At 35.6% G+C, this 22,314-nt stretch overlaps 1 non-coding gene across 1 annotated transcript; it reads right to left on the bottom strand.

Annotated features, from left to right (window-relative positions):
• Positions 1-21,532: 21,532 nt before the first annotated feature.
• LOC145771422 (U6 spliceosomal RNA) lies at positions 21,533-21,635 on the bottom strand. The gene has a single exon (XR_014289213.1). It is a non-coding gene; the product is annotated as a U6 spliceosomal RNA (small nuclear RNA).
• Positions 21,636-22,314: the final 679 nt, after the last annotated feature.

The following is a 22,314-nucleotide window of genomic DNA, read 5'->3' as shown; positions in this document are numbered from 1 at the left end:
CACTGAGATCCGTCATCGCAATGAAAATAATTGCGGTTGATTGTGTCAGAACAATTTCGTTCGTCGAAACAATTGAAACAGTTCATAAAACCATCACATTTCTGTTTTTCTGTGAAATAGGGATCGCCATATAATTGCTTACATGAATTGTTAAACTGACTTCCTGGGAAAGTATCGCATCCCATTTCATCCAACCCATCTTTACACTCGTAAGTTCCTGAACATCTCAATTGGTCAGGAATGATGTCCATCGTAACATTGAAACCAACTGGTGGTTACCATCAAATTAACCAACATCAAAAAAACAGTTGATAGCTCAAACATTAGTGTATTTATTGTGCTTTAAGGTAAAAGAATGTAGATCACAAGGTAACATTAATTGTTTAAGCACTTGACTCAGTGGATGCATTGAAGCATGAAGAATGCCGTGAAAAAGTGTTGCTATTGAAAGTTTCTCAAAACAATTTTGAGCTTGCATATTTATCAGATTAACCGTTCAAAAATATGCAATTATTACGCATAGTTTCATCTTGACCAAAGAATATCTTTTTTATTTTTTCTCAATACAGTTTCATCAGCTTACAGATTTATCAGAGCAACAGTGTAAAAATAAACGATTATCATAGGTACGTTTATTTTTACCAAAACAAGCGTTTCCTTTTTGTTTCATTTTTGTCAAAATTTTGCTGTATTTTAACGTTGAATAGTTTGCAGTTTTGTATGTTTAAATGATTGAAACAAAGAATTTTTGATTGAAATGTTGCAGAAAAGAACAAGAGAGAAATCGTTTATTTCATCATTATGCAGTAGTTTGTGTTAGTAGATAAGTGTGCATTGCAAAAGTTTATATGAGAAAAGAAAGTAGTTTTATATGGTTTGAGTAAAGCTGTGGCCTGTGGAGTGTGAAGCCGTAAAGTCGGAGTTGGAAAGTTATTGGTGTGTCTAGAGTTGGAGTCGGTAAAAACATGTAGGCAGAATTCAGTACGACCGTGTAATGACAAGCGCACTTTTCGTTTATGTTGTGGGTAGCTCAACAAAAGTGTAAAAGAAAGGCGCAACCTAACACGAAAGATCCCTCCAATGCAAATCGACCAGGAGACAGAGCGACTTTTTCGCGACGAACCTCAGAGAGTTGGATGGCAACAAGAAAAGGGAGATTGTCCAATAGTGTTGGAGGCAGTCGTCCAGTTACCGTCGGACTTTTCCGCTCAACCATGCACCAATGGGAAATGGCCTCTTTTCTCTTCTTGTAAACGTGGTACTGATGAGCAGGCCGCAGATCACATCATTAACGACTGCACTATCTTCAAGCCACCTAACGGAGTGGAAAGTCTGCGTGTCTTGATAAAGCCATAGATTGACTTATCTATCAGCCTTCCAGCTTAGCCTGGAAACATCGTGAATCTGGTGTGGTAAAAGGGTAGGCTTTTGGCCCCAGAGGCTCACACGACAAAGACGAGCTCAGGATGACCATCGCAATTGCGTAGACGGAAAGCTGCTGCCAGAGTTTACGTTTTGCTGAGTTTCACTTGCCATTTGTGATGATAAGCTGAGAGTTTTTTTCTGGACCAGGGTGTTTTCTAGGGTTTTTTACGACTTGTAGATTGGAAAATTGCCAAGTGTTCAACGTATGCCCATTTTGCAGAAACCGTGCTAGGCAGGTCGTTTGTGGAGATGTCAAAAAGACGTGGAGCAAAAATCGATCGCTGTGGAACACTTTTTTCAGGCGTCTCAGTCTGCTTTAAAGTAAGTTACCGGTGTTGAGGGTTAAGCTTTGATTCCTGACAAGTTCCATAATCATACGGACCATATGTCGGTCTGAAAGCAGGTGAAACCGCTTGCAAGTAAGGCCGCGAACTCAGCAGCTGTACGATTAATAAAGACAGTGCCGGCCTTCTTTTTACCACAAAGCAATCCTCGATGTCTTAGGTCAATAGTGTGACATGATATTGATGATGCTCCATGCTTTGCGTTCCTTTGTCTTGTAGATTCTGTTCTGCACTAGCTGGGAAGCGATGGCATTTACAGAAACAGGGCACTGGCGAAGGGATTTACTGAGCATCCAGGGAGGTTACTGATGATGCCCCATGCTTTGTAGTTTGAGTGTGACAAGTCGATGGAGGACGGCTTGTCACAGCGCTCAAGATGTTTACCTCCAGTAGCAATACATCAAGTTATCTTGTGGCGGCGGTGCTAAAAGCAGTACCAGGTGTGGTATATAGATTGAAGCCGGCATGGTGTGTGGTTTGGTTCGACTGCCACGTGGTATTGCGGATTTTGCAGCAGTTAGTGATAATGTTGTTCCTGCTTTTAGGATAGACCCGGGTAGCATGTAGTTGGAAATAACTAGCTTGTCTGCAGAGGAACAGTGGGTCTCTTGGAAGAGGATGACGAGTGCCAGGTTTGTATGAGCAAGCTGCTCCACAACTTTGATCTTGCTTGTTGTGTAGCCTTATACGTTGCTACAGGATATTGAACCCTCTGAACTTGTTCATTGCCTTCCTGCAGCTATGTCATCCCGGTGGAGATTCTTTATTAACAATTTTTGCTTCGCATCTGCTTAGGTGCTGATATGACTCACAGCATGGTGCACGACGCTGTATTCCACTGTTTCATGACAAAGGCCCTATATCAGGCATTATATTTTCATTAATTATGGCTTATTGATGCCTCATTTTCCTTTACCTGATTGTATTTGATTAAACTTCATCATTACTAAGAGAACGTGAAATTGCAACTATCCATTTTGCCAATAGAATATCCGCAAATGTATCGATCATGACGTAAATATTACAAATATGCATACATACGCCAACTTTATCTTCAGCTAAAATTCTTTATGCTTGGGAAAATTGTATATTTTCTTTTTAGATTACTTGAATTACTTAAGTAACTTCAGTTGTACTGGGCGACAAGCAAAAAAGGCTGAAAACCACTTCGCACGATAATACACGTGTCGTATGCTGTAAGTCTTCTAATTTTAATTTGTAAAACGTGATGGTATTTATTGTTTAAAAAAATACTGCTGTTGAATTTTTAGATAAAATTTAGCCTATAGTCCGAGGCATTTAAAGTAGAAAGTAGAAAAAGTTTTTAAGATGGATTGGAGGATGGAATAGAAAATTTTATAATGAAATAGAAATGAAAGAATATTTCAGGATTGAAAATGCAAACAAAGTCTTCCACTTCATTGCGGTTAGCGATGGAATTAAGCAGCAGATGCGCAAGCTTCGTAATAGCGGAAACCTGGTTTGACCACCGGCTTTTACTGGTTGTTGAATAGGGTGGCTCGTTTTGAACTGTTTTTTTTAAAAATTCCCTTGGGGTAGTGCGGAAATGGTGCCAATGAGTGAGAAAACAATCATGACAAAATTTGAGATTTGTAATAAGTTGTCTTCAGCCTCCTCATGGGGCCCAAAAATCGAAAAATGGGGTCAAAAACGAAATTTTTTCAAAAATATTTTCAGTTTAGGTAAATACAATATTGTTCAGATTTATCTAATTAACCTAAAACAAAAATTGAAGTCATTTGAACTATTCCTCACAGCTTCCTCACAGCTTCTGAAAACTTCGCATTTTTGTTTGTGGTTACATAACTACAAACTTCGTCAGTGAAGTAAACTCAAATAAAAAACATAACTTTTTCCTACCAAATTAACCCAATTTTATTAAAAAATGACGCAACAGCTCAGGGCAGGTCCATAAAGAGAAATACAATGACGTTTTATAGTTGGCAAAATGTCTAACGCAATTATGTATCATGTAACCACACACAAAAATGCGAAATTTTCAGGAAAATGGAAATTTTCAGAAGCTGTGAGGAAGCTGAAGGAATAGTTCAAATGACTCCAATTGTTTTTCTTAAGTTAATTAGATATATTTAAACAATATCGTATCTACCCAAACTAAACATATGTTTGAAAAAAATTTCGTTTTTGACCCATTTTTCGATTTTTGGGCCCCATGAGGAGGCTGAAGACAATTTGTTACGAATCTCAAATTTTGTCATGAGCGTTTTCTCACTCATTGGCACCCTTTCCCCACTACCCCGAAAGTGTTCAAAAACGAGCCACCCTATTGTTGAACTTACATCTACATAGGATGTAATAGATTTAGTGGATATAATTGCTGCAGGAAAGGCGGCCGAGAGAACGAAACTGACCGCCCTACTCTCTTTAGTAACAAAGGCTTAGTACAATGATAACGTTATCTTCTCACCACCAACACTTGAAATCAAGTATGGATCACCTTTAATTTTAGCTTACTTTATTCCATCCTATACCCTGCAGCCAAGTTAGGTAAGGTAAAAATATAACAGCAACGCCATTGATGCATGTGCATATATATTGTCTTGAGCTAAAGCTTAAAAGTCTTGTTAAACCATTTAAAATATTCATTACGTTCAGTCTTTGCCTGTATGCTTCAGATCGCAGTCACGATGCAAAGGAATTAATTCGTCTCTTTTTGGCTTCATTCCTTCTTTAAATTCAGCTTCTTTGTTTTGGTCTAACAAACAGCTTGTCAGAAAAAAGTGCATGTGTGCATCACAGCTAAGTGCATCGTGAAATGAATAATTCTTTATTATTCAGTTATTGTAAAAGCTGACGAAGTTCATCGTTTGTATTTCCCTGCGCCCTTGGCAAATCAGAGTCATTGCACGAAGTTTCTTCGTTTACTTATAATCTTAAACTTCTTCCAAAGCTACAATTTTTTTGTTTTGTTTAAACAAACAGAGACGTTCATCAACCCTTTTGTTGTCACTTTCATTACGACAAGTAATGAAAGTGCACTTTTATGCTCTTTATTGATGTGTTCTTTATTGACAGACATAAAACGACAAACATTGTTGTCAGTGCTAAAACCTTGCAATTTCAAGCAATTGCAATATGTCTGTCAATAAAGAGTCTACATGAAGCAATACTTCGAAAATGTGTGTTTGGTATTTGTCACCTTAACTCCAGTTATAACTTAATCAACAACGGCAATGGCTTTTTTAGTAACCTGCTCTGATGATGTCGCCAAACTTCCAAGATTTTCTTTCACACCTTCACACCTTTGAAATGAATCCTTGAAGGACCTATTAAACAGTAACGTCCAAGACCTATTATACAAGGAGTTGAGGCACTTGAAGAATTAACTTTTGTAAGTTTTAAAAATACAGCGTACTTTTCTAACAACAGTCAACATTATATTACATGTACGCTCCAAAAGTCATTTCAACACAAATAGTGAATTTTGGCAGAGGCGGAAAAGAGTTTAACACCCTTCTTATGAAGACGCCTCTTACATAGATAAGAGCTATTGATGTAACGCTAATTAATCTTACTTTGACAATTAAAATGTTTATAGACACTAAGTATTATTACTTCACATTTTTATGTGCTTGTTTTTGCAATGAAAGTGAAAAAACATGTTTTGTTTTTCAATGTTTGCTTGTGTATAATAGGTCTTTCAGGGGCAGGACTAGAGATGTAAAAAAAACGTTTTTTTTTGTTTTTAAAAAAAACGAGCTCGTTTTTTTTGTTTTTTATCTTTTTTTTTGTTTTTTATTCGTTTTTTTTGTTTTTTTTACCTATTTTGACATTAAATGTCACAACATGCAGCAATTAGGGTAAACTCATTGCTATAGCATCTCTTTCAACAAAGAAACAGTCTCATAACTCGTATAACTTACTTTAAATCAGACTATATGTCTGGTATAGGCCTATTTTTTCATTGCAATTTTGTAGGTCCCAAGTCTCAACACACGAGCTATAAAGATTTCTCACTGTCTCAAATAGTAGTAACAGTGTCCTATGGTTGGCACATCTCAAGTATTGTCTGTACTTTGGTCGAGCCAGTTGTTAAATGCAGCACCACACTCGTGTACAGTTTCGAAGCCACCTGGGATTTTGGTTAATGGGCATGTTAGGACCAGGTGGTCACTGGTCAGTGTCCTGTTTTTCTACTTAACAAAGGCACTTTTGAGCAGCACTCCACACCTTTTCCAGTACAACGTCAAGAGGTTGTTCCAGTTGATGTGCATTTGGTGCAAACTTGATAAAAATCACACAAGCGGTTCTCGAGTTATAAGTGAAGTAACCTTAGCCACTAGGTGGCTTCATAGATAAGGAGCAATAGAAAATGGCAATATCTCAAGAACCGCTCAACATATTTGGATAATTTTTAGCTCTACCCCATGTTTTCTGGGGTGGGCTATCTGTTTATGAACATTAAAACAAGTTTTGGCGACTACTTTTTGAGATAAAAAGAAATTAACCTCTTGTCGTTACGCACCAATAAAACCATGATGCGTAACTTTAAAAAAAAATTTTTTATTAATCGGGTAGAGGAAAGATTGATGAAAAGTTTGGCAAAAGCAGTGTAGTGCTAAAGCCCCAACTTTTAGCCCAAATCACATTTAAATGAAGTGAAAGATGGAAACATTTTGTTGTTTTTTATTTTCCCTGAAGAGTTTAATAAATACTCCTTTGTGATGTCATAGTCATGTTTTTTTCCCTTAATCACACCATTGTGCTGTCATAGACATTTTTAAAAGAAATATGGTTGCACTTATCCATCCAAGTTGAACTACTGTAGTTTTAGGACTTTGAGACTTTAGCACTTTTCTGTTTTTGCCAAACTTTTCATCAATCTTTCCTCTACACAATTAAAAAAAAAAAAAATTAAAGTTACGCATCATGGTTTTATTGGTGTGTAACGACAAGAGGTCAATTCTCACTCCTTTTTACTCCAGCGTAGTTCCCAAATAAAATAAGTTTTCATCTTTGAAGTTTGTTTTTTATCTTTATCCTGCATTGCGGTAGCCTAATATGGGTAAAACTTTATACTTGTCAGGAAAAGTATTATGAAGCATTTATTCATTATGTGAACACTGAGCAGTGCTGAAAAACTCCACTTTAAAGGGAAATTTTTTTCATTCAGGGTTGGTAGTTATTAGCAATAGGTAACATGGGTGGTGGGCATTTGAAAGGAACATTAACCTAAACCTTTTCTGACAAATGCACTTACTTTTGACAGCTAAAAATATCAGTGATAAGATCTCTTGCATTATGTCACAAATGATCTGCAGGAAGCATCAATGACAAAGTGTCTAAGACCTTTTACAACACACGAAAAGAATACTTCTGTTTCAACATTTATAAAGCATATATGCTACATCGTTGTTAAGCTATCAGTTAAAAAACATGTTTAAACAAACTATTGGCAATAGCTTGCATTAGTAAATTACCACAAACAAGGTAATGTGTGTTCTGAATACTGCCATTTTGTTTTTGCCAAAATTTCGTCAACCCATTGAGTGTGTACAAGACTAACCAGTAGGCCTACCGGTATACTACCATCGTAGGCTACCTTCCATAAAGGGCACTTCCATAAAAGGAAAAAGAAATTAACTCATCTACATTATGTCATGTATCGAATTGCATTAATTCAATGTTTTTCAGGTCTACTGCCACAAACATGCCTGAGAATGAAAAAGAAAGTGAAACAACGTAGGCTATAGGGCTATGCAAAAAACATATGCTGCTGCCAAGCACACACACTTAGGAATTTCAGCACACCAATAAAAGCAATTTTACTAGTTTAATGTTTTTCAAGAGCACTATAATGAAACTAAGCTGCAAATTGTAAAAAATTTGCAAATTTTCCAGAAAAATATGAAAAAAAACAAAAAAAACAAAAAAAACCAAAAAACGCGTGTTTTTTTTGGCCCAAGTTTTTTTGAAAAAAAACACGTTTTTTTTTAAAAAAAAACGGTTCGTTTTTTTTGCATTTACAACTCTAGGCAGGACTGATTGAAAAAAGTTTGTATAAGCTTTACCTTCACAAAAAAAATTCGATTGTCAAGATATTTCACAGTCAATAAACATTGACCTTGGCCGTATTCTCTAAAAATTTTGTCTTATTTTGATATAAGCTGAAGAAATGAGAGCAAAAAAGGAAAACATGTCTGATAGGTCCTGCATCTCCCCTATACTACAAAAAAATAGTAAAATTGAGTTTTTTGCTTATAAATATTTTTCAAGTAGTCTTAGAATAAAAAGTGTTCTTAGAGCAGATATAAACATGCCGCTTCTGCAGCTTTTGATTTAACGTTCATCTTTTTATCTCCAGTGGTTTTCGAAATATGACAATTTTTATGAAAATGGGTACTGGTCACCATAGAAATGCCCAGCGCGACCGTGTGACGTCATTATTTTCAATTTTTTTTTCACGTTTGTGTTTGTAAAAGTCCACTAAAAATTTTCAGAAAATTAAGGAAAAATCCATAAACCTTGCCATTTTTTAGTACAGCCTACCCTATTTAACTATAAGGCATTAAATTTCATTAATTATGGCTTATTGATGCCTCATTTTCCTTTACCTGATTGCATTTGATTAAACTTCATCATTACTAAGAGAACGTGAAATTGCAACTATCCATCTTGCCAATAGAATATCCGCAAATGTATCATGACGTAAACATTACAAATTTGCATAATATATACGCCAACTTTTTCTTCAGCTAAAATTCTTTATGCTTGGGAAAATTGCAGATTTGCTTGCTAGATTACTTGAATTACTTAAGTAACTTCAGTTGCTCTGGGCGACAAGCAAAAAAAGCTGAAAACCACTTCGCACGATAATATATTTGTCGTATACTGTAGGTCTTTTTATTTTAATTTGTAAAACATGACGGCATTTATTGTTTAAAAAAATACTGCTTTTGAACTTTTAGGTAAAATTTAGGCTATAGTCCGAGGCATTTACAGTAGAAAGTAGAAAAAGTTTTTAAGATGGATTGGAGGATGGAATAGAAAATTTTTATAATGAAATAGAAATGGAAGAGTATTTCAGGATTGAAAATTTAAAAAAAGTCTTCCACTTCATTGCGGTTAGCGATGGAATTAAGCAGCAGATGCCCTGGCTTTATAATACCGGAAATCTGGTTTGACCACCGGCTTTAACTGGTTGTTGATTGTTGAACCTACATCTACATAGGATGTAATAAATTTAGTGGACATAATTGCTGCAGGAAAGGCGGCCGAAAGAACGAAACTGACCGCCCTACTCTCTTTAGTAGCAAAGGCTTAGTACAATGAGAACGTTATCTTCTCACCCCCAACACTTGAAATCAAGTATGGATCACCTTTACTTTTAGCTTACTTTATTCCATCCCATAACCTGCCGCCAAGTTAGGTAAGGTAAAACTAACAGCAACGCCATTGATGCATGTGCATATATATTGTCTTGAGCTAAAGCTTAAAAATCTTTTAAAACCATTTACAAAATTCATTAAGTTCAGTCTTTTCCTGTATGAGTCAGAGTCAAAGTCACGATGCAAAGGAATTAATTCGTCTCTTTTTGGCTTCATTCCTTCTTTAAATTCAGCTTTTTTGTTTTGGTCAAACAAACAGCTTGTCAGAAAAAAGTGCATAATGTGCATCACAGCTAAGTGCATCGTGAAATGAATAATTCTTTGTTATTCAATTATTGCAAAAACTGACGAAGTTCATCGTTTGTATTTCCTTGCGCCGTTGGAAAATCAGAGTCATTGCACAAAATTTCTTCGTTTACTTGTAATTTTAAACTTTTTTTAACAAAACCATTACTTTTAGTATTTTCTTGTAGCCTATGAGTCAAAGTTATAACGCAAAGTATTTGGTTCATCTCTCCATGGCTTTGTTCCTTCTTTGAAACTAGCTTCTTTGTTCTGGTCAAACAAACGGCTTGTACTTGTAGGAAGAAAGTGCACCTTTGCATCACAGCTAAGTGCACCGTGAAATGAATAATTCTTTATTAGGCTATTTAATTATAGTAAAATCCAACGAATGTATTTGTTCGTATTTCCCTGCTCAGTGCGCAAATCAGAGTCATCGCATAAAGTTCAACGTCTGCTTTTAATTTTAAACTTGTTTTGAAGTTACAATTTCTTTGCTTTGCTCAAACTATCAGTGTCGTTCATAAATTCCTTTGTTGTCAATTTCATTAAGACAAGTGTACAATGTGCCATAAAACTTTGCCTTGAACGAACATCACATAGATAGCTATATACAACCAAGAAAGAGGTTAATTTCGATACGTCCTTTATTCTAATTTTGTACTTTGTTTTGCTTTCGTTTGGTTTAAACTTCATATTGCTTTCACGTTTCCTATTTTGCCTTTTTGGTAAATAATTTTAGTCACTTGAAACTTTTTGCAATCGACACAAAATCTAACATTTTAATTTTTTTAATAGAAAACTAAAACCCGTTAAATCTAAGTTATATAGAAATTAACAATTAAGAGAAATGATTTTTATATAGACCTAACTGTGCGTTCAAAAGCAGAAGCCTGATATACTTTAATGCATCAAGTTTCTAATTTAAACCCTGACTACTGTATATCAATCGTCCCCACTGCCCTGTGCCGGCGTAAGTTAGTTAATGCACAAAGCATCTATTTTCTCTTTTCTTAGCGTTGAACGTTCTTCAGTGTAATGTTGTATTTGAAAGTCAAAGCTAGAACCGCATTTGAAAGTTTCACTTGAATAGCTCTTTCAGCATTTTTGAAGGGGAGGGTGGGGCTAGTTTGAACACATTTCACGTTATTTAGTCTCACAGTCATGTTTGTTTATGAAATAAAGTTGTTTTAGCTTTGTTGCATACCTATAGCATTTGTAGATACCTCGCAAAAAATGGAAAACTTTTTTACAGTTTAGATTTTATACTGAAATACAAAATATTTTCAAGTGTTTAAACTTACCCCGTGTGGGGGTAAGTTTAAACACGCAAGGGTTAAGTTTAAACATCATAAGAATAGCCATTACCAACTGGATAACTTCGTGTTATAATGCAGTTTCGCAGTTTAGATCAGAACAAGCAGACAAAAAACAAGGTGTATCGAAAAAACAACATAAGTATTAACAGAAAATCAAGAAAGTTCGGCCACTAGTCGAATTACAGTCTCATATCAATCAAGTGTCTCATCGCATGTTTTCACTCAGAATCTGAGGCACAGTTATGGCATACATAGTCTGGGAGGTCTTCTGTGCAGTCTTGGTGTGCCCATTGACGACATCCATTACACCTTACCCACTCTTCACCAGGACGGCTGTTCGTATACGACTCGCTGCACACCAGACAGAACCACATCTCTTTACGTTTGGTTGTTTTCTTTGTTAGATATCTCAGCCTTCTTTTCGAGGGTTTGTTGGTTTTCTTTTTCTTTCTTTTAGCTCTTCTTCAAATTTTTCTTTTTTCGGGGTATCTGTCAAGATTGCTGCTTTTCTTTTTCCTGCATTTTGCCTTGTTGGAACTTTTGGCATAGGCATTATCCTTAAGGGAGAAAAGTCATCAGTCTTCAGAGAACTCCGGACTGCTAGAAAATTCCCCGAGCTCCTAGAGAACTCCCCGAACTCCTAGGTTCTCATAATTATTTCAACTAAAACAACCTGAATGTAAATTTAAGTTAAGGAAAACAATTCAATAAACAATTAATAACACAAAAACGGTTTAGCAAATTTGACGGGGCAAGTTTAAACACCACGTTTAAACTTGCCCCCACAGCATCCAGTGGACATTTATTTAAATTTCACTACCAAGCTAACTAGCTATCAGTTCAAGTGACAGGCCATCTGAAAGTCATTGAGTAGGTATTTTAAAACTGCAAAGAAACTTTAAATAACTTTACTGCAGACTGCGTTACAACACTACAAGCAAAAAATAAAAAGTTTACTTTAACCCCCCCAAAACAGTCTTTACTTTCTGGAAAGTTACATGATCAATCAATTTCGACTAAAATTGATGCTGGTACCCGGTAACTATGCAAGCATAGATGGTGCAACAGAGTTTCGATATATTTACTTTCGGATAAGAGCTTTTAGCAGTGTTTAAACTTGTCTCTGTTCAAACTAGCCCCACTCTCCCCTACCAAACATGATGAGCAGGCTAAGAAATAGGTCAAAGGGGAGAAAGGACAAAGAATGGAGTATTACTGTAACTGGTGAAACAAAGAATTCTTTGAAGTATTTTTTGCTTAGATTTGTCTTTAGTTTAAACCAAAAGAATCGTTTTAGATAGCACATTTTTCACAACAATACAACTTTGTGAGAGTATACTAAAAAGATCTACCGAATAGAAAACTTTTCGCAGTCGCTTACGATTAGGTGGTAACTTGTTTATTAATTTTGTAAAGCCCCATTTTGCACTAAACTAACTTACACAGAAAAACATTTTTCAAACTCATTAAGCAAATTCTTTAAAAAAACTCATTAATCATATAACTGGGGTCTTGAGATTTCTAAACATTCTTGGAATTCAACAAAGCTAATAAGTTCTGAATATTTTAAAACCGTTTTTCACAAGTTCAGAACCTTATTACACCAAGTTAACATTAGTACTCTGGTTGTAGCATGGCCATCCCAAAGAGTCAAAAAGTAAAGGTTTAAAAACAAATGATTGATGTTGTTCTGTCGTTCAAATGTATTTTTGTATCTAACAACTCTGTCAACTCTAACCTACATCGATCATCACAAAAAAATCACTGACTTAGAATTAGACTACGTCTTTAAATTTAGACTACGTCTTGGACTACATCTATGCAAATTTCATTCTGAATTTAGGAACTTCCAGTTTCACAACTGATAGCTTCGTTTTGTGCAACAAGACAACTATTAGTCATTGCATAACGAACATAGTAAGCAATGAAATCTAACCCAAAATAGATGCAGTAGATTATACTGTATATACATTATGCATAAGCAATGCTCCATTCTTCTGTTGTTGTCTATGCTGTACGTTGCCACAAAGGAGTGCAAATGCATAAAACGAAATGAGTATCATTTGTTGCTCGTTATTGAAAAACGAGAAAGCTAATGCTGCATTCGAAAAATACGTTGAAGGGTGTTTGTCACCAGTGTCAAATAAAACTTTTTATCTCCGAGGCATTATGACATCAAATTGTCGGTAGCGTTGATACTTGCCAGGATGTTCATATTTTATTTATACCTTAAAGTCGCCATAACAAAAGCTTTATAAAACAGCTAAACATTAACATAAAGTAGGTACTTAAGGTTTTCGCAGCATAACGCAAACGTTTTCGGCAAAACTTTATGCCCTCGTCAGGAAAATATCTTAATTCATCGAAACAAAAACAAATATTTGTGAAATGTTAATAATAAATGACTGAAAATAAATGAAACTGTACTGACCTGCGTACAAGCAACAACTGACAAACAAACACAAAAAGTGGTAACAATCTGTCATAAACTATCCTGTAAGCTATAAGCGTGTGATTTCATCAACAAAAAAGCTTTAAGATCAAGCTACGTTGGTTGGTTGGACTCTCGGGGTGTGCGCTTAAGCAACGCATTCTAAAGACTGCTGTTCATTCAACGGCACCTAATGGATGGAATAATTCCACTTAAACAAACGGAAATTTTACTCTGTCAATCTCGGTAACCCGCCCTGCATCGAAAGCCTTTACAAGTATGCGAAACAACCAGCCCCCAGGAATAACACATCAAGGCTTTGTCCAGTCCCGAGGATAAAGATTCAAAACCAACCAAACCAACATAGGAAGCTTATTATTCTGTTGGTACTATTACCAATGTATAAAGTTGTTAGTTGCGTATAAACATCGATTCAAACTGAATTAAGAGGCTAGTTATTGTTGAGTATGTGTAACAATTTAAATCAAAAGACAAAAAGTTGAAAATTAAGCAATTAAAGAAATTACTGTTGTGGCAACGATTCAAACTCAACTATTAAAGGCAATAAATTACTTGAAATATTATACTATGTAAAATATAGAATAAGCATAAGGCAAACTTCCTTCATGAAACGAAATTAAAAAACAACGGTTAACAATAAATTAAATATTGAGTCGATCAAGAAAGTTAAGGTGACAGTTGATCGAAATCGAATTTTAGCTGTTTATGATGGAACTGACTTGTGTGAAAATAAATTCGTTTGTATAATATTGAGTCGATAATTTTGTGTAGGTTGGCCTAATAAAACCCAATGCATTAAGCGGTGAATAAAAACGAACTTATTTAAGGCAATCAAATCTTGATTTCAATTATCGAGTTTGAATAGAAGCATAACCAAAATTGCTTCACCAATGCAATAAATGTTGCTGAAGTCAAATTCCATTTGCAAAAGCGGTCATTTTTTTATTGATTGAACGACTGCAGACGATTATGAGCGCAATGAAACAATAAAATACAACACAGTATAATAAAATCAATGCAGTATAATATAATCAAAAGTGAGAAAAACTAACTGGAAAAGATGATCTGGTACTATGAGACACTTCCTCAAATGGGCGATCAACCTAACACAGAAAGCAATCATTAAGAAAACAAATCAATAGTTTTTTTTCAAGTCTAAACCTTAAACCATTTGACCAGGTTAACACTCACAATAGCATTTAAAAAAAAAACAAAAAAAATTTAATATAATTTATGTTGTGGAACCGGTTTTCTTCCATTAGGAGTCATCAGCACAACTGAATCGAAACAAAAATAAAACTAATACAGTAGCAGGGAAATATCAGCACAACTAGTCCAAAATTTTTTTTTACATATTAAATAAATAAAAGTCACTGAATGTTCAAAACCTTCATTTCTTTGCTTTTTTCTTTTTCATTACTTTACATTAACCGGTTCCACAACATAAATTATATTAAATTTTTTTTTTTTTTTGAAATGCTATTGTGAGTGTTAACCTGGTCAAATGGTTTAAGGTTTAGACCTGAAAAAAAAAACTATTGATTTATTTTCAGTATAATATAACGTTACATTACAAAATTGACATCTACAGTCGTTCAGAAATCAGCGTTATTCCCAAAGTAGACCCAGTTCATTGTGTATGACATTCCAAAAAAGTTGTTCTCAACCAAGGGCATGCAAAATACAACTTGCGAACCAAAGGTACAGTACCGCGGCCCATTGCATTCATATCTATCAGAATGTGAACGAATATTTTTTGAAAGATTTTTTTTAAAGCGCGTAGATAAAGAACAATTTTTCATAAAATAATTAGGTTTAGAACAACCCCGCACCTTAATATAATTAATAAAAAAGTAAAACATGTGACTCAAGACCACGTATATCTAATGTTACACCGTATTTTTCGATATCTTGTGCTTGATGGTGATTGTGTGTACCAAAAAAAGAAGTCTAATAAAAGTTTTCACTCAAAAATTAATTAAAACACACATATATTACATTGTTTAATCGTTGCGTCATTATACGCAAATACACAATATTCAGCAGAGTGAGTTTAGGTGGGTCCTAAAGCCTCTCAATCAAACTCTTAAGACAACAACTAGGAAGCCATAAACTGTCCCTTTTAACATTATATTGCAGAAGTTGTCGGTTCTCTGTATGTAGATTGTTGCGGACGCTGCTGATTAGCATGCCCGCCCATACACAGCCGTCAGTATAGGACAGCGACACGCCTGGGCATGATTGAATGGCGTGTAGTGACCGGGACACGAGGCCTTCAGTATTGATTCGTTTATTGGTTTATTTTAACTGAGTAGCGCTGAATCCAACAAGAACACCAAATGAAAACACTAGAACAGCTAACCACTCCACCACCAGAACTCAATACAATACGCTGTCGTCCGACGTAGTTAGCTTCAGAAATTAAGAATTCTTCTGAGTAAGACTGAATACCGCTAAGTCAGACTGTGTAACAAAAGTGAGTCAGGAGTCATGGTTATAGTTACTAAAAGTCTAAAGAAAGGATCCTAGTCTTGATTGGGAAAACGCTAATGTGAGCATTTCAAACGCTGTACATAACCATACAATGTAACATAACGGCAAATCTTCGTGTCCATGAAGTACTAGTAAGAATGCGATTAAGCATTCTTCCAAAAAGGCATTGCTTATAATTCTCTAGATTTCTTAGCGAAAGGCAGGATTGCGCTAAAAGCCCGGTTCAGTTTATGTGTGTAGGCTAACCTAACTTATTTTATTTCTTGATTATGGCTAACATGTGTATGGCCGAAAACGTTCGCAATTTATAGTTTATCTTCACTTTATTGTGTTATTATATTAAATGCCTGTGTTTGCTAGGATGTATTGGTCTATGGTTCAAGAAAATCACTTCTTTACCTTTAATTGTATTGCAGAATTGTCGATGACTCAGCAATTTCAAGTCAATAGTTTAATGCTGATAAGGAAAGCATAAAAATACATGGAATTTTTATAAAATGTTGTATGAGCTAACACTGCTATTTACATACTAAGCTACTGCCTTTATTATTTTTGTTAGACTATATTCTACCTCATGCCATGACTAGTAGATGAATGCAGAGCAAGTAAACTCTGTACTATATTATCAAAGCATGCAAAACATCAATAAAATGTCATAAATCGTGATTAGTTAAATAATATTGTCAATGTACGATCGAATTCCGACATGTTTTATTTTGTCAAAAGAGAATTAATGCATGCATATGATTTGTTGCTCATGATCTTTGCCTTTGCTGCATTTGCATGCTTATGAAAGACGGAATTTTCTTTAATCTTCTTGCTAGAAACGACGAGTATATCCACGGGTTCACTGCGCTATTAATCGGGATGAGAAATATGGCAGTTATCGGGTACGCCATGCCTGGTATTTGAATTCCATCAAAGGACAAGAAAGACATAATGCAAATCGGAATCCAACATAAGAAGTCGGTGATAATAATGCGCATGATAGCTCCTGTTAGGTTTTGACTTCTTCTGGCTTGTGCTTGGGAGATGATGTTCCTTTTATCCTCGTTAGCTGCCATTATTTAGAAGAAAATTGAGTAAAAAGTTGTTAACTTGTGCAAATTGTATTATCCTTTGTGTGAAGTAAGCATATGGTGGATAACTGTGTGGTTACATCGTAAATATGAATTCAAATTGACAATAAATATAAGAACAATGCCATCAATGAGATCACATTACCTTGATTCTTTTTGTCAATAGCACAAAAGTAAAGTAACACATAGACAATGAACATGAAGAAGAATGCTGCAAAATTCAGCATTAAAATCGCAAACGAGTAGATGAATGCCGGTTCGTTTGAAACGCCGTAATATCTGATAAAAAAAAAGTACAATTAACAAGGGGATTGCTACTAGCCTATTATTTGTTGTTTTAATGTAATCACATGGAAATGAAAAGTATTTTATGTCAAGAAATTGAAAATTGACTGTATGGAAGGATGATTGTTTTGATGACGTCAATAGGTATCCAATAACATAATTTAATTATGGCAAAAAACAACAGAAAACCGGAAATGTCTATTGGCGGATATAGGAAGGAGGAAAAGTTGTGATGCGTTCATTAAAAGTAGTAACATTATTTTTTTCAAACACTTCAAGCAGAGACTTCAAGTTACCAATTTAAAATCCATCTTGTTGCTGCAGATACAATTACAAAACGACGAATTTATTTGTATTAGCCAAATAATGTACACAAATTTAAAAATGCAACACAAAATCTGCAAGGACATTAATCGATCAGAAAAAGGTTTGATCTTTTAGTGAACAAAACTTACAGAGAGATAATGACACTTCGGGTAAGATGGAACACACATAGCTATTTAAGAAAAGTTTTTAAACTTTCATACTCGCCTTGGTAAGCAAACTCCATCTGTGCTGTAATATCCAAAGGATCCAAATGTGGTTTGGGAAGACTCCTCACAATAATATGGAACAACTGAAGACTTGATGAATATCTTGCAAAAATTTGAAATGGACAGAGATGTGACTTCTGGAGTTTCTTGTCTTTTACCTGGAAGCTTGTTTACTTTTTCAGTTAATTTCATTAGTTGCTTTTTGCTAACAGATTGTGGTATGTAAGGTTGATCTATGACAATTTCAGTTGCAAGGTTGTTGGAGATTGATGGAAAATTTGGAATGACAGCAAGAAGTATTGACAAGACCCACAAGCATGCGATTATGGAACTGAGACGCCTCCAACTCATGAATTTTGCTTTGAAAGGTTTCCAAACTACATACAATCGATAAGATGACATCACAACCAACATGCAAACCGACATTTGACTTGAAACTACAGCAAGTACACCAGCGAACACACATTGATTGCTGAGTAACCAATTTCGTTTCTGCTGACAATAAGTTCCAGAATATTCAGTCGACTTTGAAGCAATGAACAAAAGATAGAAACCCATCAGAAAATCTGACACTGCTAAGTTTAAAAGCATGATGTTGAAACAGAGACCACCTGTGCTTGAAGAAGCGTTTGAGTTTCGATTGGCTTTCACAATGTCTACAGATGTTTTGATGATTACGATCAAATTTCCTATCACTGCCGATATCATGATGATCCACAAAGCAACTCGAAAATATATGTTTCCGATAAGTTCTGTTTGTGATGAAATACTTGAGTTTGTGACAAAGCATTCGTCCGTGAAATCCTCACAATCAAAAACCCCATCAAACACTTTATGAATTGGAAGAAACTTTTTGTTATGATCACAATAGAAATGAGTCAGAGATGAACAATTTAACTCATCGGCCATATTGTCGCAATTTTTGATTAAATTGCATCTGTAAGCATAAAAGTATCTATTGAATTGAGATTTAACTCTAGCATACATGCATGAAGAAATGTACGCTAATGGGTCATTTCGACCCGTATTGCTATTACATGTAGTTTTTATGTTAAAGACTATTTTCTTATCAATATTGTTACTGAAGTTCTTTTATTGTATATGAAGGTTCTGTTATGATGTCATCCGCATGGGTGATTGCGTCATTTTGTTGTCAACACTTTAAAGAAGTAAAAAGTAAAAACGCAGTATGAAGAATAGAGTGGTGCTGTGAGAAATGAAGATAAGAAAAAAAGAGCTATGTCCACATTATGACATTTGAAGATTGTCTGAGCCTACATTGCCTCCATTACACTTGGTTGTGGTGGCACCGTGTTCTGAACACGCAGGCCGGCAACATCTGAACACTTTGCAACGTTGTCGTTTTGCAGATGGGAAAAAAGAGCACCGCTACCTCTTCTGCTGGGTGTTTGCCGGAAATAACTATGAAAAAATAAGCAAGATCTCACTATAGCTACTTTCGTGGCTTTGTAGATTTGTAGAACATTGTTTTTGACATCATGTGGGGCAAGATGGGGCTATTAGCAAGATATATTAGGAAACATTGCCGTCTTGAATGTCGTCTTGAAGTCTATCAACATACACTCGTCTAAATGCTGTATAAGCATTCAGTTCCCAAGGAACGTCCATAAAATAGTTGTCCATCGATACATTCTTTGCGTAGTAGATTTTCCCGGCATGCATTGTGTCAAGTGATATCGCTCTCTGAATGGCGAACATTTTGGTTGAAATGAAATGAAGAAAAGATGATGTTGCTTCAAATTGCAAATATTTCGAAATTATGAAACGATTTTACCCCAAAGTTTCTCTTAAGTTAGCCAGCGTTTTTGTGTTGGCATGTATGTGAGAACGGCAAGCTTTTGTGAATTTTAACACAATTTTATTACTACCGAAATCTTCACAATTTTTGAAATATAATTTTTGTAGTTTCATTGATGTGTCGCTATTAGTGCTATTATTATTCTTATTAACTCTCTGTCTACCGAAAAAAAAATATGCAAGTTTTACCATTGGGGTCCATTGGACCCCAAGCTTCAAAGAACTTGTTTTGGACAAAAAAAGTCAGCTCCGATGATGAAATTAAAGCTGAATAGGAAAGGACGTAACAGACTACAAATATCACAACTTATAAACACTGTAGAAAAACCAAAAATACTTGAAATTTAACAAGCAAGTCACAGTAACCCATGCACAAACCAAACTGATACGGAATTGGTCTATTCTTGAGCAATGGTCAAACTATTGATAGATTTAGCTAAAAAAAACGCATATAGGCCTGCATGATAGTTCACAAGAAATATTGTGAGTTTATATATTATCGCATTCATTATGATACAAATGATTTGCGAATGTTCTTGGCAAATGTTGAGTTTGCAAATAGTACAGAAATGTCTACATTTTTGGTGTTTGTGTCTTTCGCAACGATAGCATCTAGCCTTTTTTGATTTTGGCGCCTGATCTTCAACAGCTGTTTCTTTTATTTTGTTGCCGATTTAGATGTTTTGTTGATGTTGAAGTCGAAGCTGGTAATCCTGCAAGTTCTTTTCCTAGTTGGAAATTTTCTTCTCTTTCATGCTGAATGTTGTGCTGCTATTTTCGGCTTGCAATTGATGCCATATCACAAAAGTATTGACAGCAGTGACATCGATCATATTGTAAAATAGAGCTATCAGCCATCTTCTTGTCATTCTTTTGAAAGTGTATTTCTTAACCATTGTGTCAAAAGTGTCGACTCCCCTTTTAGTGCTGTTGTAATACAAGGTTACTTCCAATGCAGCAGGCTTGGGGTCCATTGGACCACACGGTACAAGATGCTATTATTTTTTTCTCTGCTACAAACGTTTATTTGAGATCAATAGCTTTGTAATGATCAATAGTAATGATCAGGCGCCTTGTTTTGATCAATAGCTTTGCTAGCTTTGTAAATCGGTGTTGCAGCTCTTCTAACTCCTATATCAAAGCGTATAATGACCTCTGAGTGTTTCGCTCGTTCAATGTATTTACAACATTATAACCGTACAATGCTTGTTGTTTGATTTTCAATTATTTTATTTGTATGTGTGTGCTGGCGTGTTTCTATGGACCTCTATCTTCTGGTCTGAACCAAATAAATAAATAAATAAATAATTATTATGTTGTCCTAAAGATCAAGCAAATCCTCGAAAAGTCAAGGTATATCAATATCGCATCTGCTATATGTCCTGAGAAATCGCAGAACGAAATCTGTTTTGGGGTCCATTGGACCCCACGGTAGACAGAGGGTTAATGCGACCGTGAAAGTTTTAAAATACACTGTTAATCAAAATGGTGAAAACTTTGGGGTGGAAATTTTATTAATTGAAGTAGTGTGCCTGCCTTTGCACACCTGTGTGTGTGAATGTGTAGTTACTTTTATTGTTGCGGGCCTTTAACTGGCTAGATCAGGGGTCACCAAATGGCGGCCCGCGGGCCGCATGCGGCCCGCCACGCTGTATCGCTGCGGCCCGCGGAAGGTATCAGCGTACAAGTATAACCAAAAATACTTTTCTTGAGGAGTTAATGAGCACGAAGGCAAAAATACTTTCTGGGAAGCATATTTTCGCTTTGCATACGATTCCACCAACCGACCAATCAGATTATAGTTCTAGGTGGGGGTTGCTTAAAGTTATTCCAATGCGATGTCCAGCCACACTGTCCCAGTGGTTGATTAAAACGTCTGTTTTCGAATTTCAAAATTGTCTGTGAGCATAGGGTTGCTTATTTTATGTTTGCAAATGTCATGCGTTTCACCGCTATTGTGTTTCACGAGCAGTGTTCTCTTTATGCAAGTTTTTGTTGAAAAATTAGGTCGGTGTGCCAACTCAATTTATAATAAATTGGCAAAATATTATATATACATTTAAGGACTTTTTCTGATTGTATTATGAAAATATTTAGCTTAGTAGGCTACTGCAAAATGTTTTTTTTTTTAAAGAAATATGGAACGCTTCACGATTTTGCGTGTCATCCTTGCGCAGGGGCCATGCTAATCTTCTCTGTATCGTTCCAATTTTAGTATTGCCGAAGCATGTACTGCCGAAGCAAGTCCTCCAAAATGTTGTTAATCAACAATTCTTGACACGCTGATAAGCACCGCAAGTGACAGTTGACAATAATCAAAGAAAGACGGTGTTATAGACTCTCACAAAAAGGATGAAAACCAGCTCATTGCTTTTTTAGGAAGACTGTTCAAGAATTACGATTTTTCGGTGATTTCAACAAGCGTTTGTTTCATGGTGCCTAGTTTCTTTTTCCCTGTTATTGGAGCTCATTTTTCGCTGATATGTTTGCAGGTCACTATTGTTGCCTATATTGCGATGTGTCAAACATTTCCTTGTTTACTGAAATTGTTAATTGCAAGATATCTTTTGTGAAGCGAAGTGACAACTCCACTCTTGCTTGGCGATGAATATGCTGATTTTTTTGTTTGTCGTATCCAGGTTTACACCTGGTAGGCCTAGTTGAAGATTTAGATTAAGCGGACAGGAAGGCAAGGAAGCCAATCTGGGTACGAAATGCGTTCTTTTCTAGCATAAGAGTCAACCTACCTAACATTTTATTAGTGCGGCCCGCCACAGCTTTCCTTAGTGCCAAAGTGGCCCGCATGCAAAAAAGGTTGGTGACCCCTGGGCTAGATGATCCCTTATGATCTGTCGCTACCATCCTAATTGTCTCGTGATTTAACCAACAACTGCAAATTACAATGCATTGTTTT

The sequence above is a fragment of the Aplidium turbinatum genome, chromosome 5 (genome assembly GCF_918807975.1).
Source record: "Aplidium turbinatum chromosome 5, kaAplTurb1.1, whole genome shotgun sequence".
Taxonomy (NCBI): domain Eukaryota; kingdom Metazoa; phylum Chordata; class Ascidiacea; order Aplousobranchia; family Polyclinidae; genus Aplidium; species Aplidium turbinatum.
The sequence above is the reverse complement of the archived record's forward strand: the minus strand, read 5'-3'. Positions and strand labels throughout refer to the sequence as shown.